Source organism: Mirounga leonina, unplaced genomic scaffold (genome assembly GCF_011800145.1).
Source record: "Mirounga leonina isolate KUSES-001 unplaced genomic scaffold, KU_Mleo_1.0 Mir_165, whole genome shotgun sequence".
In the NCBI taxonomy this organism is placed as follows: domain Eukaryota; kingdom Metazoa; phylum Chordata; class Mammalia; order Carnivora; family Phocidae; genus Mirounga; species Mirounga leonina.
Window position 1 is genome coordinate 48,506,592 of NW_023270415.1, and position 27,846 is coordinate 48,534,437.

Here is a 27,846-nt window from a genome sequence, read left to right on the forward strand (position 1 = left end):
TAGTCAATGACCTTAAAATAAAGAGATTATCCTGGATTATCCAGATGTAATCACGAGAGTCCTTAGAGCCAAAGAGGGAGACAAGAGAACCATCGTCAGAGTCAGAGAGAGAGAACTGAAGGTTTTAGGCTTCTGTCTTTGAAAACGGAAGAAGGGGGCTAAGAGCCAAGAAATGCAGGTAACCTCTAGAAGATGAAAAAAGCAAGGACACAGATTTTCCCTAGAGCCTCCAGAAGGAACGCAGCCCTGAATACACCTCGATTTTAGCTCAGTGAGACCCACTTCAGACTACTGACCTCCATGATGCGAAGGTAATAAAATCATGTTGTTTTGAGCCAATAGGCTTGTGGTCATTTGTTCCAGCAGCAATAAAGTATCACTTATTTTAAATATATACACACACATATTTGTATACTTAAAATATATAACATAATGGTTGAAAGTTTGGCTTGAGAAGCCAGAATTGTCTGGGTTTTAACCCTGCCTTCTCTGCCCAGGGCAAGATGTTTTTGTTTCTTTTTTTTTTGACAGAGAGAGAGAGAGAGGGAGGAAGAGCAGGAACACAAGCAGGGGGAGTGGGAGAGGGAGAAGCAGGCCTCCCATGGAGCAGGGAGCCTGATGTTGGGCTCGATTCCGGACCTGAGCCGAAGGCAGACGCTTAACGACTGAGTCACCCAGGTGCCCTAAGATGCCTAACCTTTTGTGCCTGTTTCATCATCTATAAAACAGAGATAGTAACAGTCGCTTATTTACGGGATAATATCTGCCTCCCAGCGTCATCGAGAGGATTAAAGGAGTATGTGCACTTCCAACGGCACCTTGCACAAGGAAAGTGCTAGTAAATGTTGACTACTCCTCTGTTTAATGGTCTTCTCTGACTGGATCAGATGCTGAGAAATAATTCCCACTTAAAATGACATAAGTGGAACAAAACGATATAAATGACTGTATTAAAAACAAAAAAACCCCAAACGAACCCAAAAAAAGCAGTTTCAAGAAACCGTCTGAAGCTATCTCTAGAACCCGCTCTTCTTAAAAAGGTCCAAAGTTATTTGGTGATGTCCTAAAGTGGTGCCGTAAGAGTTTCCTTGTCCACCAAGCCACTTCCAGTTTGACTTATAGAGCCCTTTTATTAAGTCGTCTAAGTGTCTCTTCCTATTTTCAGGTGGGTTACTAACCAGATCTTTCAGGCAAGGGCAAAAATCTCAACTCCCCAGACCAAGGTCTCTGCCAGATGGGGCCAGGTTTCCAGCGCTGCGACTCCTGGGTCTCCATGGTGGACCACTCACTCCTACACTTGCCTGGTAACAGCACGCACCGGAGTTGACATGAGCGCAGAGATTAACTTGTAAAGCCAGGCCCATCCACGCACAATATCTCCCCCAGGGAGAGTTTTCAATGAAAAAAATAAAGTTCCTTTTACAACTTGAAAGAACAAAAACTTTTCTAATCAAAAGACAATGAGCTTTCGTTTGAAATGGTGCTTTGCAGTCATGACCCGTCTCTTCATACAGCCAAGAAAAAAGGCCAGGTATTTATTTAACGGCCTGCTTGGGACGTGGTTGACAATTTTATTAGCTTCATTAAGTACCTGTCTTAAGTCTTCATACATATTCCGAAGGGCAACTGTTTCTTTGTAACAGCGTGAAGGTGGAGATGGTCTTCTGGTGTTGCCAACCAGACCTTCAGCCTGGGCGTGCCTATCCCAGATTCTCACTTCCGGGCTGTATCACGAGGCATTCGTCAGTTGTCTGTGCAAGTCGGTTAAGGTTGGCAGCCTAAAATATTTTCATGGGCTTCTTTACCTAGTTCATAGGTTGTCATACTGACAACCCTAAAAGAACATTAGGATTCAGAATATCAGTGGGTTTGCCAGTTTGCAATGACTCATTTCACTTGGTTGTGCTAATAAAAATGGCTGCCTTCTATCGGCCGCCATTCTGTAATTTACTCTGTGGGACAGAGATATCTTGTCAATCATTGTGTTTTCTTTGATCATCATTCTCTACCCTTTTTTTTTTTTCTTTTTTGGTGTCAGGACTGAAAATTTGTCAATAAACTTAGCAGTTCTAGGCATTGCAATTAAATACAATCCTACACATTTGGCTTCCACAGAGTTTACAATTTTATCTCCTGATACACTGTGTTCTAGTCATAACATTAAGTTACTTTGACAGTTTTTAAGATGGTATTCTATGTACATTTCAAAATGATGCCTGATGTTGGGTAAGTTTATGCCAGAATTTAGGAGCATCTCTAAAATATGTGGTGCATGATGGCATTGGTTCACTTTCATTGCCAGTCCATCGGTAATCCAGATTTCAAATAATAACCACCACATTTGTATGTATTTTATTGTTTTGTTGTCATTTGCCTTGTTTGCATCTGATACCTTTGCAACACTAATAGGCAGTTCTGAGATTTATTCATGTGCTAATTACCCTTGCCCAAAGACAAATGCCTTTTTAAATCCCAATACCCAGGAATGCTCCCATGTCCTTCATAATTTCCACCTGTCTTCAACCACTGATGCACAATGGGTTCAATTGGATTAGAAAAAAATCAGATCAGAATCCCAACTCCAGTGCACAATGATGTATTCTTACCTATTGCAAACTAAAAAAACTGTCAGCTTCCAAAAGGGGTGTTTTGATTTATTACTGAAAAGAACACACAACACATACAGTTCAGTGTTGGAGAATCTATTCTAGCAAATTGCTCTGTTTTTTTTTTTTATTTAACATAGCACTTATAACTTTCTAATATATTATTTACTTGTGTATTGTAGTTATTTTTATGATCTGTCACTACTGTCTCCCCTCCCCCCAGGAATGGAAGCTCCATGACATAGGGATTTTTGTCTGTTTTGATTTACAGCTGTCTCCCCAGTATCTAAAACAGTGCTTGCTACATAGTAGATACTCAGTCAGTATTTGTAGAATAAGGGGACGAATGGACCAGCAGTGCAGACAGAGGGTGGGCTCCCACGAGCATCAAAGACCCAAACTATCTCTCAGCCCTGCCATGCTCAATGACAGCTTTGTCCTTGGCTGGTTCCCTTTGTGGTCACAAGATGGCTGCCAGAGTCAGTCAGCATTATCTTGTCCACATCTATGAGGATAGAGAAAACATTTAAGTGGGTCCTGTGCTCCCAGTGGGGGGTGATGACACACATGCAGACAATGGCTTAAACTAATCCGAACCCATCCTTTCCCTGACAGCAAAGTTGAACAGTTTGAGTCAGCATCTCCTGAACACGTAGTGGGCCATGGAGGCTGATGGACACCTGAAGTAAGGACGTGGGGGTGGAAATGGGTGATAGGAAGCCAACGCTGTCTACTACAACTCTCCTGATTTTTTTAAATACCAAATAGTTCAGAGGGTAAGGAGGAAAAATAAATCTTCCTCTCTTTCCTCCATGCCAACTGCCAGAAGTAACCTTGCTACAGCATTCTATTGAGCATCTATTAAGGGCATAGCATCAGCGAGAGACATAACACAAGAGCTGCCAGGACTTGGGAAACTGGTAGCTGAGACTGAAGAAAGGCGGAAGAAAAATGATGCCAATTTTTTTAACCTGGGTGTTGGTATAAAAAGGTGTCAGAATTTGTTTCTAGAAAGGATGAGTTTGAGGTGGGAGCCGAGAGTAGGTATCCGATAAGCCACTCATTTGCCATTCAATAAATAAAGACCTACTATGTGCTAGATAGTGCTCTAGGCAATATCTGCAGCAGTGAACAAGCCCCACCCTCATGGAACTTATCTTTTATTGGGGGCTGATAGGTAATTAACAGAATATTAATAAATATGTAATATATCAGGCAGTGATATGTGCTATGGAGAAAAATGGTTATGACATGACCAGGGAGGAGGTGGCTGCAGATTTCAATAGAATGACTAAGGAAGGCTTTCCTGAGAAGGTTACATTTGAATGAAATTTAGAGATGAGGGAACAAGCCCACAGACATTGAGGAAGGGGCTCAGTTTAAAAAATTTTAAATTCCAGATACTTGCAGAACGTCCGAGAGCTTATCTCCTATAATGAAGTCAAAATATGTACAACAGATATGTAGGCTCATATTCCATCCAGAGTAGGAAATAGTAGGTTGCCCTTTTAAAACCTGGATCTATCCAGTGCGGCTGACCCCTGGAAGACTGGGGATTTAAAAAAAAAAAAAAAAAAAAGCAGATTAACAAAGATTGGAGAATTCTTGAACAAAATCTTCTCTGATTGCTTCATTAAATTTGACCTTTTAAATAAACTTCTATGAGAGAGTAGTACTATGTTCTACAAATTTGGGGCACTTAGATTTGGTTTATAAAACTAGGTAAAGTAAACTTTCCCTACCAGCCTTACAGTTTGGTGGGGGAGAGGACACAATGAAAATATAAAATGAAAAATATAAGAGGTTAACTCACACACAATATTGGGAAAAGTCTTCCTACCTGAGGAGTCACCAAGAGGTGACATTTGATCTGGGAGAATAGGATGTGGGGAGAACATTCTAGGCCAAGGAAAGAGCATTTCTGAGGAGCAGGGAAAAGGACAAGACTATTCCAGTGTTGAGGGGACAGGAGGACCACAGGGTAAAGGGCTGAGTGTGCACACTTCTCTCTCCAGAGATGAAATAGATTGTCCTTGCTTTGGGAATCAGGAATACTCGTGAACATTTCCATTTTGGACAACTTCACTGAACCATTATCAGGTGAGCATCTCCCCTGAGCAAAGTACATGCTTGGGATCCATTGTTCTGCTGGAGGTTCAAGGAAGAGACCGAGCAGGGAGATGGAGGTTGGGAAGTGAATGATGTGGACAGCCTTGATAAAACAGGGAAAGGTAGGGTGAGAAAAGAAAGGGCAGGACTAGAGCAGGCCCAGATGCGGGATGAGGAAAATCTGGTGCTCTCCAGAGAGGCTGAGGGACTGTGGCGGAAGAGGCATGGACCAGGCTTGCTTCACTTGGTCTCAGGAAGATGGCGGCCCCTGGAGGCATTTGCTCTTCTGGACAACTCCCTCCTGTGGAACTCTTTCCTCCCCAGTCTATGGAGACCTAGTCTCTCCTCTCCCTCCCATCCCACTCCAGAACTCTCCTTGGTAGAAGCTCTTCCTTGGCTTGATTATTGGATATTGACATTTCCTGGAATTCTGCCATGGCCCTCTCGTTTTGTACTTTAGCTGCACTTTCCCTAGTTGACTCCATCGAAGCCTATGATTTTCATTTTGGCTCTTCCTGCTTTGGAAAAAGGGAGAGCAATTGAAAGGAGGGAGGGGAGGAAGGCAGGAAGAAAGAAAGAAGTGGGAAAAAACTTCTGGAAAGCACTGCCACCCAAGATACTGCTTCATTAAGGTCTTATTTTACTATATTCAAAACTTTTTAGGGATTTGACCTTTGATTTCTAAAACTCAAGGTAATATTGGTATGATAATAGTGCTTATTAATCAGGGCTCAAAATAGCTATGGTATTTCATTTCTTAATCTGGCATTTTCTCGAACCTAAAAAGTACACAAGAAAGTCCACGCATGACCATGGCCAGGTCTTGGTCTACTTCTCTGAGTCTCTTGCTAGGGTGACTACTGACCAGAACCCTTAGATCTACCCAGGCAAGAGGAGCCCCTGTCCTGGGTCCTGTTCTCTGTGCCCCTTCTCACTGGCCAAGGAATCCACAGGGCCAAGGGACCAACCTATCCAGAGTCCATGCCCTTCCCCCAGATCCCAGAATTTCCTGCTCCAAATGGCCCAAACCAACTCTAGGGCCTATGCAGGGCCTCTCTTCTGGGCCATCCTCTGGAGCCACTGCAGTGCTCAGGCCTGAGGGTGACCTGGGGCACTGATTGCAGGTGCATGTGGCCGAAGCTTGGCCCTGCGCCCTGGTGTCAGTCTCTATCCTGAAAGGCCCCTCCAGGTGTGTGCTGAGCAGGTCGTGGGAGGAGAAGGGGCCAGGAGGGAGCCCTGCCCACGTTCCACACTCCAGTGCAAACGCCAAAAAACCTGACCATTCTGACTTCAATCCTGGACTTTCCACTGGAAAGTGAATTGTCAGTGTAGAGAGACAAACTATACACTAATGAATGGTTTATGGGTTTAATAGTTGGTAGATTCTTGCATATGCACAATCTGGGCCTCCATTTGTACTCGTGGCCCAAGCTCTGCAAACGTTAAAGGTACACCAGGGACTGAGAGGGGAATGTCCCTTCTGCAGTCTCTGTGAGGGGAAGCGTTCTGAGGGGAGCAATAAAGAGGATGTACAAATGCAGTGTGTGCCCGGAAACACTTGGTCTGACCCCTCAGGGGGCATCGGGAGGAATTTATGCTCTGCAGTTTCACCAGCTAATAACTACTGTTTCTGGTGCTTCCTTCTAACCTATAAACCCTTCTCCTTACATGTTCTCAGTAGTGCCTGCTGTAAAATGGGCTAGCCTCACAGCAGACCCAGAAGTTCAAGGAAATGCGAGCATTCCTGACTTAAAATAATCTGACAAAAATATTCTTTCATTTATTGGGAGATGTTAAAATGCATACAAACAGATTCTTTGATATGAACATTACATTTCATTGATATATATAGTGTGGGTGTTTGGTTATATTGCTGAGGGAAGTCTGGTTTTAAAAATCTGGGAAGCTTTTTGTTTTGTGCTTCTGAGAAAGAGCTTCTGGAGCCGTGTTCCAGCTTCCCCTCAAAAACAACACTGGTTTAGGGATACCTGGGTGGCTCCGTTGGTTAAGCGTCTGACTCTTGACCTCAGCTCAAGTCTTGATCTCAGGGTCATGAGTTCAAGCCCCGCGTTGGGCTCCACACTGAGCATGGAGCCTACTTAAGAAAAAAAAAACAACACTGATTTAAACTACCACCTGCTCAACCGCCTTTGAAAGCTTTATCTCCAGGCCTGGCTTCTCTCCTGAGGGGTGCTCCATGTAGCCACTCGCCCAGCTAACACCTCTGTCTAGCTCCCCACCCTCGACATGGAATAGTTTGTATTAGTATCCTGTGGCTGTTAAAACAGATTAGCACATACCTAGTGGCTTAAAACAAAGGAATTTAGTCTCTCACAGCTGTGGAGGCCAGAAGTCTGAAGTCAAGGTGTCAGCTGGGCCATGCTCACTCTGAAGGCTCTAGGGGAGGATCCTTCCTTGCCTCTTCCAGCTTCTGGTAGCTCCGGGCATTCCTTGGCTTGTGACTATAAGGAATCCAATCTCTGCCTCCATCTTCACATGGCCTTCTCTCCTCCCCTGTATGTCTCAGATTTCCCTCTGCCTTTCTCTTATAAGAACACCTGCCATTGGATTTAAGGCCCATTCTAAATCTAGGATAATCTTATCTCAAGATCCTTAATTACATCTGCAAAGACCCTTCTTCCAAGTAAGTTTACATTCACAGGTTCACAGGTTATGGTTGGACAAAGGATATGTCCAAGTGGATAACCCACTATTCAACTCACTACATAATTCATTGCATTCCATCAAAACCAGTTTCTTCTGCCGGATCTGTCTGAGGGTAGGGAGGAGCAGGTACCCGCATTTCCAAAGTTGACATGGGAAGCCTTCCTAGACCATCCTCTGTTTTCTCCCTCATAGCCAGTCTGTCACCAAGGGCTGTCAATTCACTCCTCCTAGCTCTGGAATCCATCTTCTCCCCTCTGGTGCCCACTGCCACCCTCAATGACCTTCTTTCTGTTTTTCAAACTCCGACCTCAGTGCCTTTGCATGAACTCTTGCCTCTCTCTGGAAGTTTCCATCCCTCAAGCTTCACAGGCAGGCTTGCTCTTTTCACAGAATTCTTAGGTCAAGTGTTACAGCTTCTGAGAGGGCTTCCCACCTCCCCACCATGGGCCTCAAATAAATTCCAGTGATTCTATCATGTCACTCTGCTTTATTCTTCCAAAACCACACACATACACAATAAATTCCATCAGGACAGAGTTGTCTATTTGTTACCTCTGCCTCCCTGGTCAAAAACAGTGACTTGTGCATATGTGTTATCTCTACTTACTGCTTCTTCAGATATCAGCATGAATCTATTCACCACCTCTTTCCTCAGAAACCTCTCTCAAGGTCATCAGTTTGCCAAATCCAACTCCAATGTACCACTTAGCAAACATGTTATTGTTCTCTCTGCGATATTTTACACCTGCATTTCCTCCTCCCTGATACTTTCACCTCCTTGACCCTCTAAGGAGGGTGAATATATCATTTGTCTTCCAAACTGGGCCATTGCTTAAAGTGACAAAGGGCACTAATGAATTATTATGCCAGGCTAACTGTCATAAACCAAGAATCTCCCAGGCAAACTCAGACGTATGGTCTCCCTCCTTCCAAGACCTCCCTTTCCCTTCTCTTGGCGGCCTGTCCTCAGACTCCTTCTCCTCCATCTACTCTTTAAATGTGTCCCGGACCCTCCTCTGTTGTCATGCTACCCCACTCCCTGTGTGACCTTATCACCCACGACTCAATCCCCATCTGTCTACAGTGTCTTGATTCCTATACTCCATGTACAAACCCAACTGTGGACCAGAAGTCTCTTACCTAGATGTCCTCGAGGAAACTCTGCATCGACATCTCAAACCAAATTCATTATCTTCAACCTCACACATGTTCTCTTGCTGTTGATGAATGATAAGTGGGGGAGCATGGAGGGAGGGGTGGTTAAGAGCATAGGTTCTAGAGTTATGGCTGCCTGGGTCCAAAGCCACATCCCAGCCATGATGCGAGAGCCATTATTTAACCTTTCCAGGCCTCAGTTTCCTTACCTGTAAAATGGAGATAAAGGCATCTACCTCATAAGTTGGTTGTGGGGATTCAATGAGACAGTAATGCCAACGGCAGATATTTATGGGGGCACCACATGAGCTGGGCACTTCTGTGTAGCTCCCATGTATTATTTCATTGAATCTGCACAACAGCCTAGTGAGGTAAGTGCCATTATTTATTATTATAAGCTCCAGGCCCATGTGGGGTTTGAACTCATGACCCCAAGATCAAGAGTCACATGCTCTACCGACTAAGGCAGCCAGGCACTGGGGTAAGTGTCCTTATGGTGACTCCTTCATGTTCTCTGTGTGCAAAGTGCTTAGCACAGTATCCAGTATATAATAAGTGCCCAGAAGGGAGTGCCTGGGTGGCTCAGTCGGTTGAGCGTCTGCCTTCGGCTCAGGTCATGATCCCAGGGTCCTGGGATGGAGCCCCACATCAGGCTCCCTGCTCAGCGGGGAGTCTGTTACTCCCTCTCCCTCTGCCCTCCCACCCTACACACTTGTGCTCTCTCTCTCAAATAAATAAATAAAATCTTAAAAAAAAAAAAATAAGTGCTCAGCAAATTGTTTCCACCCTCTATCCAGTCCGCCAAACCATCTGCCCAGGAGGAGGCCTTTTTTCCTCATGCTTCCTCATGCTATGCCTATCAAGTCCTGTCACCTACATTTTAAAGTGCTCTGTGCTTTCCCAGAATTTACTTATTTAATTATTATTCTATATTCCTAGTTCATTGTCCAATGTGTCTTGATATTGAGAAATCAATGACCAGGGTACCAGTTGTGAATGGAAAGACCCAGATCTCTGCCTCTAGTTTGAGGCTTTTCCTTCCAAACCTCTCTTCTGCTCGCTTTCTTGGAACCTTGCTGCATTGCCGTAAAAACGAGTTCAGCCCCACGTGCTGGGGGACAAGAATGCATGGAGCAGGGAAGAGGCAGCCCAGCAGAGGCCACCCTAACCCAACAGCGTCCAGCCAAGCTAGCAGCCGGCCACCGACACGTGAGTGGACCTGGCCCACACCGGAAGAACCACCCAGCCGAGCCCAGAGCAAGCTGCGGACCTGCAGAAAGGTAAGCTAAGTAAAAAGCTGTTATCTTCAGCCACTACGTTTTGGAATTGCTTGTTATACAGGGAAAGCTAACTGATACACTTAGATACAGGAGTTTCAGCTGCTGTAACAAGATGCCCCAGGCTGGGCGGCTTAAACAACCAAAATTTGTTTTCTCATGGCTCAATATGCCAGAAGTCCAAGAGCAAGGTACCAGCAGAGTTGGTTTGTGGTGAGACCTGTGTTCCTGACTTGCTGTGGCTTCACATGCTGTTTACTCTGTGCAAGCCCACAAAAAGGACAGAGATCTCTGGTGACTCTCCCTCTTCTTACAAGGACATCAGTCCTATCAGATTAGGGCCCTGCACGCATAACCGTATTCACCCTTAATTACCTCCTAGCAGCCCCACCTCCATATACAGTCACACTGGAGGTTGGGCTTCGACATATGAATTTGGGGGGCACACAATTCAGTCCATAAAAGGTATCAATCACCAAGCAGAAGCAGGGACCCTAAGAACTGCCAAGATCACTTGAAGGTAGCATGAGAGTGCAGAGGAGACTCATAAACTAAGGACAAACTCAGGGTACCCACAGCACTCCTGGGGCCAGCAGAGGATGAGGGACCCCTGAGGGGACGGAGCAGGGAAGGTAGAGGAAGTACGAGGAGAAGCAAGCGTATGCTAAGGAGGCACTGAAGTAAAGCTATTCCACAAAAGAGGAAAGGATCAACAAAGTCAAGTGCAGTAGGCAGAAGTCAGGGACTGAGAAGTGCCCACTGACCTCGGCCAGCTCCTTGGTGATGGCGATAAATGTCAGAATCATGGTAGGGCCAGACGCCACATCGGGGTGGACTGAGGAACAAACGGGAGATAAAGAAATGAGTGAGCCGATAAAGCAAGCTTCTGAGAAGTTTGGATGAGAAGAAACAAGAGAAATCTGGAACATAGGATCAAGAAGAGGTTTCTAGGATGGAGGGACTTGTGCATCTTTACAGGCCAAGAGCAATGAGCTAGAAGCGGGGAGAGGCTCATAATGACGGAACAAGGTCTGGAGGGGGCCGAGGGGGAAGGACCAAGAGCTAGCCCTTGTCATTAGCATTTGCTCCAGGCCAAGACTGTGCCGAGCCATCTGTGGGGTTTATCTCACTGAATCCTTCCATCAGCTCTATGAGGTAAAGGCAAGTACTATCCCATGTCACTGATGGAGAAGCTGAGGCACCGAGGAGATGAGGAGACCTAGTCAAGATCACACAGCCAGGAAGTGATATAAATGGGATTTGGACCCTGGTGACCTGACTTCATAGGCTGGGGGGATCTGACCTGGATTTTGGCCTGCTTCTAAAATTAACAGGAAAGCAGGAGGGATGGTGGTAGCAGACTCGGTAGGGGGCAAGAATCTGATGGCGATCATGTGTTCCCAGTGGCCTCAATTTTGTTTTGCGGTCGCAGACAAGGAGCTAAGCGCTATACCTGGGGTCGGGAGGGAGCTCGGGCCGGCACAGGAGCAGCTTGAAGTCAAGGAGCCTCAGGGCTGCTCCCCAGGCTGCCAAGTGAGGCTGAGTTGGGAGTCTGAGTTTGTAGTGATGCCAACGCTGTGGGGGTTGTGTTTCTCCGGGGAGGGGAGGAGAGGGCGCACTGGCCCCCCAACCAGGGTAGGAGGCTTGCCAAGGGGGTGCCGCCAAAGGGTGAGGGAAAGGGCCGTGGCTATTGGTGAGAGTCGGTGGTGCCTTTGAAGGCATGGGAGGGCTGAGCTCCACCCCACAGCAATTACACCAGAGTCTCCGGAACTGGGGTGCAGCTCTGCTTAGTCGCGGTCCCCGATGGGGGCCTCTGATTCCAATCCAGCACGGAGTGCAGGCTGAGTCCGGGAGGGTAGGGAGTAAGAGGTGTACAAGGCAGAGGAAGGGAGTGAAGGAAGGGAGTGAAGGAAGGTGGAAATGGGGGGGGGGGGGGGGGAGGACACCTCAAGGTCAGAATTGTCCTGCTTGGAGGGCTAGGAGGGCTGGGAGAGGTTCCACACCCTCTTCCACACCCATATTCCTGTGGCCAAAACTGAATAGAATTGTCTCTGGCCTTTCCCTTCATCCTCAGAGCAGAGAGCTCCGAGGCGCTGAACTAGGGCAGGCCTCAGGAGCTGCCTGAATGGGATTTTCTTCCCGTACGACCAACACAGCCCTGGAAGAGCCACCAAGGAGTGACATCAGGAGTGGGTTATCTGTAGGTCTGGTATCTTCACAGCTGAGGGACTTTTCAGGGCAAGGAACAGTGGGGATTTGTTTAGAATGACTGAAAATGGGAGAAACATGTTCGTTTTAGCCAACCAATATTTTTCGAGCTCCAATATGTACCAGGCAATATCTAAACACGACAGGTAATATGATCTTGTATGGCATTTCCCAAAGCATTCTCTGGGATGGTAACAGTGTCCCTTTTAAAAAGGGGGTGGGATCCAAGTGCAAATAAGTTCGGGACACATTAGGTTAGAGAGAGTTAAACAGATTTACTCCCTGCAGGACTTCTCAGAGCCTTTCATCTGTCAACACGGTCTGAGACTCTCCCAGAAGTGGAGATGCTAGCATCTCCCTAGGAGGCTTGACCCAGGTCTCTTTCATTCCTGGCAGACCTAGGGGAATGAATGATTCATGGAACATGCTTTGAGAAGTGTAACGTGGTGGCAGAGAGCTCAGCTTTGAAGTCCTAAGACCTGGCTCCCAGCACAGGCCGTGCTGCATGTGACCTTAGGCAAGTGCCTATGTCCATTTTCACATCTGTAAACTAGAGCTCCTTGTGTCTCCCTCACAAAATTGTTGTCAGAAGTAAATAATGCCCATGAAGCACTGGGCGCAGTGCCCGGCACACAGAAACCACTCATTAAAAGGGCTCTGGGCTGGTGGGGGAGATCCTTGTGTCTGTACTAAAATCCTGGGACACATTGGCCTGAAAAACTCTGGTTGGGGACCAGGGGTCAGAGTTTCCATCTTCTACCAAGTTACGCAAGATTCAAATGGCTTTCAAAGCCTGTGACATGACCAAAGAAAGAAGCGTTAAAGGGGATGGGGGCAGGGAGGAAGGCAGGCAAGGGACAGGGAGTGGGAAGGACAGATACTTCTGTTTCCATTCGTGCCCGAAGAAAGAGACTCTAGGAGTCAGCTGGTGGTGGGCTGATTTGGCTTCTTGCAGAGGGTGGCGACAGGGAGGGGATTGGCCAGCCACCACACCTGCCCCCAGGGCCCCAGGATTGTGACATTCAGAGTGGGCACACAGGAAGCCTCCCCAGGCCAGGCAGGTGCTGAACAGCTGTGGGACTTGGCCTCATCCCAGCGGTGTCCTTCCCGGAGGTGGACACTTCGAGAAGATTACCAGAAAAGCTCCACAGCCCTGCTTCTGGCTGACGTCAGTGCCCCTGGAAGATGTTGGGTTTGAGGGATTTCTACCTCAAAGGACGACTGGGAAAAGGATGTCCCTCTCCCAAGTGCTCTGTCCCATTTCTCTGGGGCCCTGCGGAAGTGGGAACAGATGGTGGTGTGTAGGGAGTAGGCATCTGAACTGGGGGACATTGAATAAGGACATCCCCACCCTGGGACTGGGGTGCTGCTCCAGAGACACTGGGGGGGGTGTACCCAGCTCCCTGAGGTCCCAGACCCCACCTCTTCACTCTGGCCCCTAGAAACCAGCCCCCATGGCTTTCATGACACAGGAAATACCTAGCTGTATGTACACTTGAGAGCATCTACCTTCATATTCATTAGGTCTCTGCATTCTCCTCACCTCTGGGGTGGGGGACGGGAGAAGATTCGCCAGCAAACACCTACCAGTAACTGTGATCTCCATTTTACAAGTCTCAGAGGTCAGGCATCCTGCCCAAGGTCAACAGCCACACCAGGATCTGAACCCACATTCTGTTCAACACCAAGGCTTTCTCTAATTAGGAGGGATGTGCAGGGATCTCCAGTTTAACCTCTGGCTATGTCCTGGTTTACTGGGAAAAAAACATATGTATAAATCAGTAGAACATCTCTGATAGAAAGAACGCTAATCTTGTTTTTTGTCTTTCCTAAGGAAAAAAAAAATTGCAGAGCCCTGGTGCACAGAGCTCTGTCAGCCTCTGACCAGGAGCTAACGGTTTTTCCAGGAGAATACCCCATCATCACCAGACAATTCAGACAGGCCTCCCTCCCCTGGCTTCTGGGCTGCCCCCCAACACTCCCCTAGTCTCTTTTTCTAGCCAGGGTGGGGCCTCTGGGGCTCATGGCCTTGGGCCCAGAACTCGCCTCGCCTCCTTTCTTGGCAGCTGCTAGGCATCTCCACAGTTTTTGGCCTAGTAAAACCCTTTTTTGCCTGCCCAGGGGAGAGTTTTGATTGGCTTCAGCTGGATGACCTCATCCTCTCCAGAATCTGGGGGTGTTCCCATTTTCCACTGCTCCACCTTCATCCAAGGAGTTCCCTCTAGCCATCTTTTCTCTAAAAGCCGCCCCCGCCCCAAATTGCCCAGGCTCTGGACTCCCCTAGCCTCAGTTGGGAAGGCAAGTGTGTGCTCTGGATACCTGCTCACCCCCCAGCCAGGCGCTCAGCGCTGTCTGGGCTGCCCCCCACCTCCCCCGGCTCTGCCCAAGCCCCTCCTGCGCATTCCCTCCGCCCTCACAGTCTGCTTTCCCATCCATGGGCCTCTGCTCAATTTCCAGGGTGCAGGGGAAGCTGCATTATTTTAAATAATCATATTACCCTTGTGGCTGCCTTTTTCATGTTACAGTATCTCACTTAATCTTCACAATAATCCCGTGATATAAGGAGTCCCCAGTTTGCCAATGAAAAAATGGGAGACTTAGAGAGTCAATGTGACCCACTCAAGACGAGCTATTAGTGTGGATGGAGTGAGGAGCCACACACAGGCATGTCCATCCCAAAGCCACGACACGGTGCTTGTCACATTGAGAGATGCTGCTGGCTGGGCCCACACGAGCGACCCTGCCTGCCACACATCTGGCTTCCCTGGAAGGATCAACAACAAATCCCATTGGCTCTCCCTTCCAAACACTCCAGAATGTGACCACCTATAGCACAGCCCGCGGCTGAGCCACCTCTGCCTCCCACCTGGATTCACTGAGATCCCCATCTAAAGGGTCTCTTGCTCTGCCTTCACCCTCCCTGGTCATTCTCCACAGAGCAGCCAGAGTGGTTCTTTAAGCTGTTTTCTTTGATCACGTCTCTCCTCTGCTCAGAGCCTTCCAATGGCTCATGTCTCACTCAGAGTCAAAGCCAAAATCCCCACGGTGGCCCAGAAGGCCCTCCATACCTGCAGTCCCATTATCCCCCCACACACGATCTCTGACTTCACGTCTCACTGTTCTCACTGTTATACCAGCCTCCTTGCTTGTCCTTCAACACAGACAGCAAGCTCCTGCCTCAGGGCCTTTGCACTTGCTGTTTCTGCTAGTGACAGCTTCATCCACCTTGAGGGGTCGAGACCCCGGAAAAGGGTGAACTGGATCCCAATATTACCCAAGTCAGGTTTGACGCACTGCTGTTCAGAGTTGATGATCTTCTGGTGAGAGAACCAAGACAAAGTCTAATTGAGAGTTATACTAATGGTGCTCTTTAAATTAAAATGAAAAAAAAATAGGAAGGTGCAGGTACTCAAATCATGATGAATTGTTGAGCACTTTGCCTACCTTCCTTCCTCCTGCACCTCCTCCCCTGTGTCTGTGGCATCCGCAGCCTTCCCTGCTTGGCACACAGAGTGACAGGTGTAGGCTGTCATTGTGAGAACTGGAAAATGCGGTGTGTCGGGCTCATTAGCATGCAAACAGCAGTGCCCTTTCTCTTCTCCAGAGGAAGGGCTGGATGGGTCGGAGGGGCACCAGCGGGAACTGTGCTTCCTGCAGAGGTGGATGGTGGAAAGGGGGATAGTCCTTTATTAGAGCAAACGTCCATCAGTGTCTACATGGAAAAAAAAGACTTGCGCTCTCAGCATGTTCCTCGAGGGGAAAGCACAGAAAATGCGAGATTATACTTAGGAAATCCACAGAAGTGGTAAGTGGGCTCCATCTTCTCTAGTTGCTGATCTCCACGTGATAGATGTGACCCCCAGGAGACAGCCTAGTGGCCAGGCAGAGCCAGGTAGCAGGCAGCGTAGGGTTTGGCGAAGAGCTGGTGTCAGATTGTCTAGGTTTTGAATATTGGCTCCGTAACTCTTCGGAGGTGAGATTTTCCGGTCCACCTCCCCCGCCCCAAGAGAGGTCTTAACCCCCAGTACCAGAGAATGTAGTCTGACTTGGAAATAGGGTCTTTACAGATGAAATAGAGTTAAAATGAGGTCATTAGAGGGGGCCCTAATCCGATATGACTACTGTCCTTATGAAAAGGGGGAATTTGGACACAGAGGCACACACCTAGGAGAATGCCATCAAAGATGAAGGGAGAGATTGGGGTGATGTTGGCAAACATCAAAATCTAGGAGAAAGGCATGCATGGAACAGATCCCCCCCAACAGCCCCCAGCACCAACCTTGTGGACACCGTATTCTCAGATCTCAAGCCCCCAGAATCATGAGACAATTAACTGGTTAAGGCACCGAGTTTGCGACACTTCGTTATGGTGGCCCTAGCAAACTAATACACTGTTAAGTTTCGGAGGCTCACTGATTCTGATTCTCTGCTTTCTGGTCTATAGAATGGGCATGAAATTACCTCTCACAGTTGCAACAATCACATACAATTAATCCATCTCTGCAGTAATTCCAGGCACAGGGTGTGCCCTCCATGTCCGTGGTGGTGGCTCTTGGAAGTTGGAGCAGCTCATAGCAAAGATCTTTTCCTGCCCCTCATTTCCCAGCCATCCCTTTCTCACCACCATCCCGGATGAAGAGAGCCACCCAGGAGCAGCGTGCTCTGTGCACCGAGCGCGGCACTTAGTTACTTAGGGCTGCCGGGCGGTCCGCAAGGAAGGGGAGGCAGGAAGGCCTGCCGCAGCCCTCCTGGAGCCTGGGTTAACCCTGATGCTGATCCCTGCCTTGTGGCTCTCAATACACAGACAGAGAGAACGGAGAGGAGGCCAGGTCAGCCCTTCCAGATATTTAAAATGACTTTCAAAAACGAATAAAATAAAATAACTTTCGGTCAAAGAGGCAGCATCATTGTCAAAAGCAGACACTTATGGGGCGCCTGGGTGGCTCAGGCATTAAGCATCTGCCTTCGGCTCAGGTCATGATCCCAGGGTCCTGGGATCGAGCCCCGCATCGGGCTCCCTGCTCCGCGGGAAGCCTGCTTCTCCCTCTCCCTCCCCCTCCGCTTGTGTTCCCTCTCTCGCTGTGTCTCTGTCTGTCAAATAAATAAATAAAATTAAAAAAAAAAAAGCAGACACTAAATCACACCCCTCATGCTCAGCGTGATCTTGAACATCCCTCCTTGCTTCAGAGAAAGGGAAGGCATGAGATGAAGCAGTGCCCCACTTTGAAAGTGGAAAGTGAACGAAACTATTGTCCATTAAATGTGTACTGTTTACTGTAGCGGACCTCCCACGCCTCGGGGTGTTCGAAAAGTTGTGAAGTCGTGTGTGTTGTTTAGCATGTGATGCGTACACTTAAAAGTTCCTTGCAGGTCTTTAGATAATCAATGTGATATGTGTATTTTGTAGGGCCTGGAAAATAGTTTTACTTTTTTGAGTAAGTGTGGAGATTTGTAGTTACTATGGCATTGGTTTTATGGTATATTCTTGGCTCTATCTATGATTCATTTATTTGTTCAGGAACCTGCAATTGTAACATTATTCCTTTTGGAAGGTTTTCTCCTCCTCCTTGACACCTTAAAGTTTATCTTTTCTTCTTCTTTGCTTCTACAGTTTGTGTTGTTATTTTTGTATTTTAACAACATCTACCACAACTAAAAGCTTTTATGGGGGGGGTTATAAGTGTGATCCATGCTTATTTTTTAAATTTTGGAAAAGACAGCAGAGTATAAAAAAGAAAGTAAAATTTCCCAGGATCAAAACCTCTTAGAATATTTCCTTCTTGTCTTTTTTCTCAATCCGAGCATAAATCAGCAGTGCATATGTAAGAGGAACAGGTGGGAGTAGAGAGCTGTGTCTGTGGCCAAACCGGGAGTGTCTGGGCTTGTGTAGGGAAATGGTGGGGCAGCTGCCAGGGGCTGATGATACAGAAGAAGTGAGGAACCTTCTAGGTGAGTGCTCATCCCATGGGGAGAGAAGGTCAGGCAGATGCCTTTGCCTCAATGAGTAAGCCTTCATTATTAAAGGAGTGCCTCTGGATATAACCCAGCTCAGCTCTGAGCTCAGAACCCATGGAATCGATCTCAGTCGGGGGGTGGGTGGTGGTGGGGAACTCCTGGGCATCGATGTCAGACACCGCAGAGCTGTTTCCCTAAAAGCGCTGTAAGACACTGGGGCTCGGACAGCCCAGCTTTACAACTCCCTGGCAGAGTATGACACTGGCAGGAGAGAGGTGTGCTCTGTGACATCACGCCAGGTCTAGGACCTGCTTCATCAGCTGTAGCAGCCCAGCAGGGGTGTGGTACACAGGGCACCGGAACCGAGCAGGGAAGAGGGGAAAGCAATCGTGGAAATTATGTGTTAGCGACAATGCCCAGACTTAGGCATGAGCCCAGGTGGAAACTTCTAGAAACACTTGGAGCGAACTTGCAGAAGCAGATGGGAGCAAGAATATGCAAAGCTTAGGTGCCTTTTACTGTGAGGACTTGCTCTATGACTCTCGCCAGACAGTGAGACACCTGAGGTCATGTCATATTTAACTTTATTCCCATCACTTCGCTCACTGCCTGGCATATAGTAAGTGCTCAGGGCATGAAATTTTTGCTGACTAAATATCACCTCCTTTTTGATAATCTGATTTATGACCTGGTTTCCAGGAACATATTATGGTTAAAAATGGGACTCCCTGGACAGAAAAATGAAGTCAGAGATGCTGCTCACAAATTTGGCATCAACGACCCTTGGTACTCCCTTCCCCCAAATTCTCTGGGTCCCTGCAATTCATTATTTTCAGAAACATCAAGGTTAGAAAGATGGCAGAGTTCTCCATCCATGAACGCCCTTGAGCTCTGACACTTCTCCTCATTATTTAAATGGAACTGGGAGTAGACGAGAGATCAGAACCACCCGAGCCACCTCCTTAGGTGGACAGGAGCCTGGAGATCATAGCCTTTGTTTTACTGGTGAACTGGGGGATATTAACTGGGCGCCAACCATGTGTCTGGCACCGTGCTGGGTATCCTGGAGGTTCTAGATAAACAGATCTTGGTCCTTGCCCTTGGGGAGTTTGTCACAGTGAGAGAGATTAACAGTGCAAATACCACTGCACTGCAGAGGTGTTCAGGGCAGTGTGCCATCAGGAAGCAGTAGCGTAGAAGAAGTGGCCAGCAGGATCTAGCGAGACAGAGACCCTGGACGCCAGAGGAAGGAGAGAGCTTTGCGAAGAACGTGGGGAACAAGTGAGCATGGAGGACAGTATTGCCTTGAGGTTGAGAAGGAAGTCAACTAGCTGGGTTCCCATCCAGCTCTACCCTGTCTAGCTGTGTGACCTTAAGCTAGTTATGTCACCTCTCTAAGACTTAGCTTCTATAAAATAGTTCCTACCTCATGGGGTTGTTGAGGAGTAAACAGTATGCATAAGGCGCTTAACACGGTGCCAGGCACACAATTAGCACTCAATAAATACCAGCCACTGGGGCGCCTGGGTGGCTCAGTCGTTAAGTGTCTGCCTTCGGCTCAGGTCGTGATCCCAGGGTCCTGGGATCGAGCCCCGCATCGGGCTCCCTGCTCGGCGGGAAGCCTGCTTCTCCCTCTCCCACTCCCCCTGCTTGTGTTCCTACTCTCACTATGTCTCTCTCTGTCAAATAAATAAATAAAATCTTTAAAAATAAATAAATAAACAAATAAACAAATACATAAATAAATAAATACCAGCCACTGCTTTTGTTATAAGGAAGAGTGAGTGGGATTTGGAGAGGGATAGAGATTGCGAAGCCTAAGCGAGCTTCTGGAGTAGTTCAGTTCAACTGGACGGATGTTTACTAAACACCTAGTATGTACCAGGCATTGTGCTTGGCTCTGTGTCTGTCGTTCCCATGCCTGATGCAAGTGTGGTGGAAGTGTGAGAATCCCGGGGACAAGGACTTGCTCCTGTCACTTTTTTTCTTTTCTTTTCTTTTTTTTTTTTTCAGTGCAGAAAAGGTGGTTTTTTTTTGTTTGTTTGTTTGTTTGTTTGTTTTAAAGATTTTATTTATTTATTTGACAGAGACAGAGATAGCGAGAGCAGGAACACAAGCAGCAGGAGTGGGAGAGGGAGAAGCAGGCTTCCCCCCGAGCAGGGAGCCTGATATGGGACTCGATCCCAGGACCCTGGGATCATGACCTGAGCCAAAGGCAGATGCTTAACGACTGAGCCACTCAGGCGCCCAGAAAAGGTGGTTTTTATTAAAGCACAGGAACACGACCTGTGGGCAGAAAGAACTGCCATCACTTTTGCTCTTAAGGGATTCTGGAGTGTGTCCCCTTGTCACCATGCCCACCCCCTAGTTGAGGCCCCAGTTCCTCACCTGGATGATCACAAAATATCATGGCCTGTCTCCTCTGGCCTTGTCCCCTCTGGCTTTGTCCCCTCGCATTGGGCATTAGGGTGATCCTTTGAAGGCACAAATGAGTTTGTGGCCGTCCCTTTTAGAGTCTCCACTGGCCTCAGACAGAGCCCTCATGACCAGTTTCACTCCCTCCCATCTAACTGGATGGAGACACACTGAATTGACTTGTAGTGGCTTGAATGGACTGAACTTTCCAGATGATTGAAATGTTCTTCCTGCTGCTCAAGACTCTCCCTTTCTTCTCCCGTCCAGCCCTCCCCTACCCGCTGGCTAATTCCTGCTCAAACCCAGATCTCAGCTGAGATGCACACCATCCTGGGAAAGGGCTCTCTGGCTACCTGTAGCCTTGGCCCCATGACCTCCTCTGTAAACCTACAGACCCCATACCCTTCCTGCTTTATTGTAGGGAATACAATAGGGAATGTTGCCTGTTTGTCCCTACTTGCCTGTCAGTTCTTTAAGGGCAGGGCCCCTGTCCCCATCACCCGGGAGCCAAGCACAATGCCTGGTACATACTACTCCAGAAGCTCACTTAGGCTCCCGGGTGATGGGGACAGGGGCCCTGCCCTTAAAGAACTGACAGGCAAGGAGGGACAAACAGGCAACATTCCCTATTGTATTCCCAGTGATGGAGATAGACATGGCGGAGGGAGGGCACAGGGAGGGCTCACCAAAGGCTGTCAGCCGGGCCCAGGTCACAGGTCGAGGCTCCTGCCAGAGGGAGGTGGGAGTGGTGGCTTGGGAGCCACTGGGCACGGAGTGGTCTTCCCCTGGCCCTTGGGATCCCAGCTGGGTCACACCTGATGGTCTGGGCTCTAGGGGCCTTTCTGGGGTCCTGAGAGGGAAGGAGGGAGTGGAAACGGAGAGCAGGGGGAAGCAGCTGTCGGCAGGGTTCATTGGAATCGGGATTGGGGGGAGCTGGAGCCCAGAAAGGCAGGTGTGCTGGTCTGGGCCCAGGGGAGAAAGAGGAGGAGGAGTGAGGAGGAGAAACTTTGCAGGAAGTGACTGGGCCGACGGAGGGAACGGTTCCCCTGTGGCTCCGGGCACGAGATGACAACAGTAGCCCTGTCCGGACCGTGCGGCCAGACCCAGAGCATTGGGCACCCCGCAGAAGGAAGTCACAGTAACGGCAACCCTCTCCTGAGTGCGGGCTGTGGCCAGACCCGCAGCCTGGGAGGCGTGCAGGCGTCATGACGTCATTTCGCCCTCACCACCGCCTCCACCCATGGTGTCATTCCCCACTTCACAGACGAGGCCACTGTGGGCCAAAGAGCCTAAGCAGCTCGCCCGGGTGCCTGGGTGACGTGAAGCCATTCAGTCAGCACAAACCTTCAACACGGACTATGTGAGTTAGGGTTAAGCATGAAGTACATGAATGTGTGTAGAGGACACAGAACAGCGCCTGGGACTGAGCGAGCATTTTCCGAGTGTTTCCTGTTATTATCATCGTCAGACACAGAGTCAGGCCCTGGAGATACTGTGGTTAACAAAACATGAGATTCCTGCCCCCGTGGACCTTAGAGTCCTGTGAGGGAGCTGGACGTAGAAGAAAGATGCAAGAAAACATTACACAGGAAGTGCCATGAAGGAAAATGGACTCCACGTGGTGAAGCCCCCAGTCTGACCCCGAAGCCCAGGCCACTGGACCACAAAGGATCCAGGCATTAGGGTCGGGGACCTCGGTTCTCCAGCTGACTCTGAAGCAATACTACTCATGGTGGCACCTCCACACCAGGGTCTCTTTACAGGAAGAAGCAGAGACAGACTAAGCAGTGGGTTTCAAACTCTTTTAGCTGAGGAACCTTTTATTAAAATCTGATCTTAAGCAGAGGCCAATCCAATGTGCAAACCAGTGCAAGCTCAGCTACTCTGGCTGAGGGCACAACTCCCCCCGGCCCAGTCCTCCTTTCCATTCCTGTTCTCAACAGCCCCAGAGGAGCTTCACAGAATTCCCAGTAGGAACACTATGGGATCATAATAGGACTTAACATTAAATGAGCACTTACTAACAGCTATGCTCATTATGCATGCTAGCTCATTTAGTTTTCTCAATGACCCTGTGAAGTCATCATTTTATGAGGAATCTGAGCCTCAAAGGGGTTAATAACATCAATCAATCAACAGCTGCTTGAAATAGCTGTTTGCCGATCATAGTCTGGCGTCTGTCCAGCTGTGCAGCCTCCTCGCTCACACCCCCTCACACACACCCATACACACACAAACACCCCAACCATACCTTTTCTCTTTAAATCAGGGTACCCATCCCGCATCCCTGGCCTTGGCACATGCTTTTCCACTCTTCAACTGGTGTGTTAGTCCCTTATTGTTGCTGTAACAAATGATAACAGTGGCTTAAAGCACCACACATTTATTATCTTATACTTCTGGGATCAGAAGTCTAAAATGGGCTAGCTGGCCTTTGTTCTTTTTGGAGACTCCAAGGAAGAATCCATTTCCTTGCCTTTTCCAGCTTCTAGAAGCTTCCCTGGCACATGGCCCCCTTCCAGCAAAGTCTTCACTCGACCTTTGCTTCCATCTTCCCATCTTCTCTGACTCTGACCCTCCTGCCTTCCTCTTATAAGGACTCCTGTGATTACATTGTGCCACCCAGACAATACGGGAGACTCTCACATCTCAAATCCTTAGCCGAATCACAGCTGTCTTGCCACCAAGGTAACCTATTCCTAGGTTCTGGGGATTAGTACGTAGACATCTTTGGGGGGGGGGGGCATTATTCAACCTGTCACACCTCATAACCGCACACTCATTCTTCACATCTGAGCTTAGAGATCATGTCCTCAAGGAAGCCGTCCCTGACCAACCAGATAAGACCTTCTGGGTATGGGGTCTCACAGCAGCCTGTGTCTGTCCCTCACATGGCTTGTCACAGTCATAGTTGAGCATCTGTTTGGACATTATTTGATTAATGCCCTGCCTCTAAACTTCAGGAGTGTGGGGAGCCCCTTCGTTTTTCCATTTGTGTTTTCAACGGAGCCTGGCACAGGGTAGAGGCGCAATTAACATTTGCTAAATAAATGGATGAACAAATAAAGGACCTTGCCTGGGGCAAGTAGCAGAGGCAGGATTTCCACGCGGGCAGTGGGTTTACAGAATCCCAGGCTCTAGGCCTTACACTGGATTGCCTCTCGCAGACCTGACGTGCTCAGGCGCACTGAGCCCCTACTGTTTAAGCTCCGGGACGTCCCACGGGGTTATGTAGGGGGCTGGCCAGAGGGCGCCTGAACACCTGCAGGGGCGCCAGTCTGACATCCAGTGATTTCGGACGTGGGGTGGGGGTGGGGGTGGGGGAAGAGTACTGTAAACCCCAGCTACGCGGGACTGGGGACAGTGGATGGCAGAGGCTGGAGAGGCAGCAGTGGTGGGAGGCAGCGAGAGGCAGGGGCGGAGGAGCGCTCCAGGGGGGCCGGGGGGGCACGCGGGAGGCAGAGAGAGCCAAGGGCAGCGCCTCGGGCAGGCCCACGGGGAGAGGCTGGGAGGGGGCGATGGCAGCGAGGAAACGAGCTGTCAGAAACTCGGAGGCGGCGTGGGAAAGTGCAGTGTCATGGAAACCAGGGAAGCGAGCAGGTCCATCCGGGAAGAGGCGGCTGTCGGAGCATCGGCGCAGGGCGGGAGCGGGAGTGGGAGGCCCAGGGCCACCTGTCCTTGCTGGGAAGGCCGGCTCTGTCGACCTTCCGCAGGGTGGTTTCAGCAGCGTGCCAAGGACTTGGAGGACGAGGCGGAGGCTTCCAGGGCCCGGGAGGCTGCAGACCAGCCCGCCCGTTTCCGGATCTGGCGGGGGGCGGGAGGGGGGCGGAGCGCAGGGTGGTTGCTAGGAGGGGCGGCGGGCCCGGAGCGCGTGTGGGCTGGCAGGCGCCTGGAAGAGCCTGGGAGGAAGCGGTGGAGGAACCAGAAGGAGGGCACGTCGTGGGCGTGCACCCGGCTGGACAGGGAGAGTCCGAGCATGAGTCAGCAGCCACGGCGCGCAGTCAGTGAGGTGGGAGACGCCCGGGCACCGCAGACCAGCTCGGGGCTCCCGCCCAGCTCCCGCGGGCATCGCGCCTGGGGCAGGGGGGCTAAGCTTTCTCCTTTCAAAGGAGCGCTCAGATTGCTTTGGCGAGGACCCTCCCCCACCCCCACCCCACCTGAGACCTGGGGCTCAGGCCACTGAACGCAGAAGCACAGCACAGCCTCCTGCCCAGAGGCCAACTGCTCCCCAGGCTCTAGGAGACCTTGAAGGGCCCCATGGCCTGGGGTGGGAGAGACTGGATGGGAGTGTGGAGTGCCTCTCCTGCCCCACTTCTCCAAAAGGTTCTAGAACTGCCTTCCCCACCAGGGGATCTGACAACCATATTTTGAAGATATGAGTCCAGTTTTGTGCTTGGCATTCCTTTGGCAGGTTGGGGAAGCCTATGGACGTTTTTTCAGAATAAATGCATAAAATGTATCAAAATACCAACAACCTTTTTCACAGAACTAGAACAAATCTAAAATGTGGATGGAACCACGAAAGACCTTGAATAGCCAAAGCAATCCTGAGAAAGAACAAACCTGGTGGCATCACAATCCTAGATTTTAAGATATACTACAAAACTACGGTAATCAAAACAGTATGGCACTGGCACAAAACTAGACACAGGGATCAATGGAACAGAATAGAAAGCCCAGAAATAAACCCATGCTTATACAGTCAATTGATCTATGACAATGAAGGCAAGACTATACAATGGGGAAAAGTAATCTCTTCAGTAAATGGTGTTGGGAAAACTGGACAGCTACGTGCAAAAGAATGAAACTGGACCACTTTCTTATGCCATATACAAAAATAAACTCAAAATGGATTAAAGACCTAAATGTGAGACCTAAAACCATAAAAATTCTAGAAGAAAACACAGGCAGCAATTTCTTTGACATTGGCCCTAGAAACATTTTTCTAGATATGGCTCCTCAGGCAAGGGAAACACAAGCAAAATAAACTATTGGGACTACACCAAAATAAAAAGCTTTTGCACAGCAAGGAAAACCATCAGCAAAATGACAAGGCAACCAGTTGAATGGGAGAAGATATATGCAAATGATATATCCCATAAGGGGTTAATTTCCAAAATGTACAAAGAAATGATACAACTCAACACCAAAAAAACCAAATAATCTTATTGAAAATGGGCTGAGGGCCTGAATAGACATTTTTCCAAAGAAGACATACAAATGGGCAACAGACACATGAAAAGATGCTCGATATCACTAATCATCAAGGAAATACAAATCAAAACCACAATGAGTATCACTTTACATCTGTCAGAATAGCTAGCATCAAAAAGATAAGAAATGGCAAATGTTGGTGAGGGTATCCACCTCACCAACTGTTGTTGAGAGCACTGTTGGTGGGAATGCAAATCGGTGCAACCACTGTGGAAAACAGTATGGAGTTTTCTCAAAAAGTTAAAAATAGAATTACCATATGCTAATAATTCCAATTCTGGCTATCTACCCAAGAAAATGAAAACTCTAATTTGAAAAGATATATGCACCCCTATGTTTACTGCAGCATTATTTACAATAGCCAAGATATAGAAGCAACCCAAGTGTCCATTGATAGATGAATGGATAAAGATATGAGATATATCTATATATATAATGGAATATTATATATATATATATACACACACATAATGGAATATACTGGAATATTACTCAGCCACAAAAAAGAGAGATTTTGCCATTGACAACAAGAAGGATGAACCTAGGAAGGTATAATGCTAAGTGAAAGAAAGCAGACAGAGAAACACAAATACCATATGATCTCACTGGAATTTAAGAAACAAACGAACAAAGAAAAAACAGATGAGCAAAAACACAGACTCTTAAATACAGAGAACAAACCAGTGGTTGCCAGAGGGGAAGTGGATGGGGGGATGGGTGAAATAGATAAAGGGGATTAAGAGCTCACTTATCATGGTGAGCACTGAGTACTACATAGAATTGAATTATACTGTACACCTGAAACTAATATAACACTGTATGTTAATTATACTTGAATTACAAAATACTCAAAATGCATAAAATAAAACACATGGGATTACAAATGAAACCAATTATATTGAAAATCACACTATATTTTGAAAACCAAACTTCTGGGGCGCCTGAATGGCTCAGTTGGTTAGGCGCCTGCCTTTGGCTCAGGTCGTGATCCCAGGGTCCTGGGATTGAGCCCTGCATCAGGCTCCCTGCTCAGCAGGGAGCCTGCTTCTCCCTCTCCCTCTGCCTGCCACTCCCCCTGCTTGTGCTCTCTCTCTGTCAAACAAATAAAATTTAAAAAAAGAAAGAAAACCAAACTTCTAATATCACAATTTTGGTTCTTCTTTATCAAATGCATTAAAAAACAGGATCTAGTGATAGGCCCTGACGTAAGAGTAGTGATAAACACAAATGACATTTGGAGACATCTGCGAAAAAAAAACTCTCTAATGTGATAGGAAAATGTCTGTGATTTCTTCTGGTCACAAAGTCACAGATCCCATTACTACTGTGGTCACTGCCTATAGCCATAATGGAAGGAAATGTTCAGTTTTAGGTAGAGGTTAGTGAAAATAAAGATACAATTTTTACCCACACAACTTCTTGGACTCCCTTGAATTCTGTTCATAACCTTCAAAACGTTGAGAGTTTCTGTTCTGTAGCAAAAGTGCTTGCAGGGGCCAGACAGGTGGCATCACAAAGCAGTAGGGAATGGCCATGGACTTGGTGCCCAGGAGAGCACACACTCCTTCTAGGGCGAGCAATACTGCTCAGCTCCTAGTATTGCCCCTCTTCACATTTTTAAGAAATACCACAGCAAACACCAATTTTTATGTGAGTTCTCCTAATTTTTAAATGTTAGCAAAAATATTCACATTTTAAAGGATACTTTGGGGGCCAAATAGAACACAGCTGTTGGCCGGATGCATAGTGGAGACCCTGGATTTGGGATCTCTGCTGGATGCGGTTCTTTGTGGGTCCTGGGCATCACCCTCCAGGTCTACAGTCCTCCATAAGAGGCCTGTTGGATCCTACGTAACCCATAGCTCTGGTCTAAAAGTGGGCTAGGCAGTAGCCCCAATCCATAGTAAGTTACCACCTTCAAACCAGCAATTGTCAACTATGCCACCTTATGGGTTCTGCTTCCCTCCCTACCCCCATTAGCCCAGGGGCTGACAGTGCCAGACCTCTGTTTCCATGTAAATTGCTCAACCAAGGGAGTTGGATGGGAACCAGGAGCCCTGAGTTTCAGTCTTAGCTCTGCCACTTATCAGCCTGGTGACCTTGAGAAATCGTGACTCTCTCTCAGCGCCTACAAGCTCTCATCTACAAAATGGTTTAATGGGTCAATGGCACATTCCATGTTACAGGATGCTGTCCACATGCAAGGAGTTCTGGTTTCTTTTTGTTCTCTGCTCTAGTCA

At 48.2% G+C, this 27,846-nt stretch overlaps 1 long non-coding RNA gene across 2 annotated transcripts; it reads right to left on the minus strand.

Moving 5' to 3' along the window:
• Positions 1-593: 593 nt before the first annotated feature.
• Positions 594-16,106, minus strand: LOC118015092. Of its 2 annotated transcripts, XR_004680528.1 has the most exons (5): positions 15,467-16,106; positions 15,297-15,339; positions 13,610-13,776; positions 4,011-4,155; positions 594-1,751 (listed from the first exon to the last, which is right to left on the minus strand). It is a non-coding gene; the product is annotated as an uncharacterized LOC118015092 (long non-coding RNA). The 2 variants fall into 2 exon arrangements; XR_004680527.1 differs by lacking the exon at positions 594-1,751 and having other exon boundaries at positions 3,932-4,155.
• Between the last annotated feature and the right edge of the window lie 11,740 nt (positions 16,107-27,846).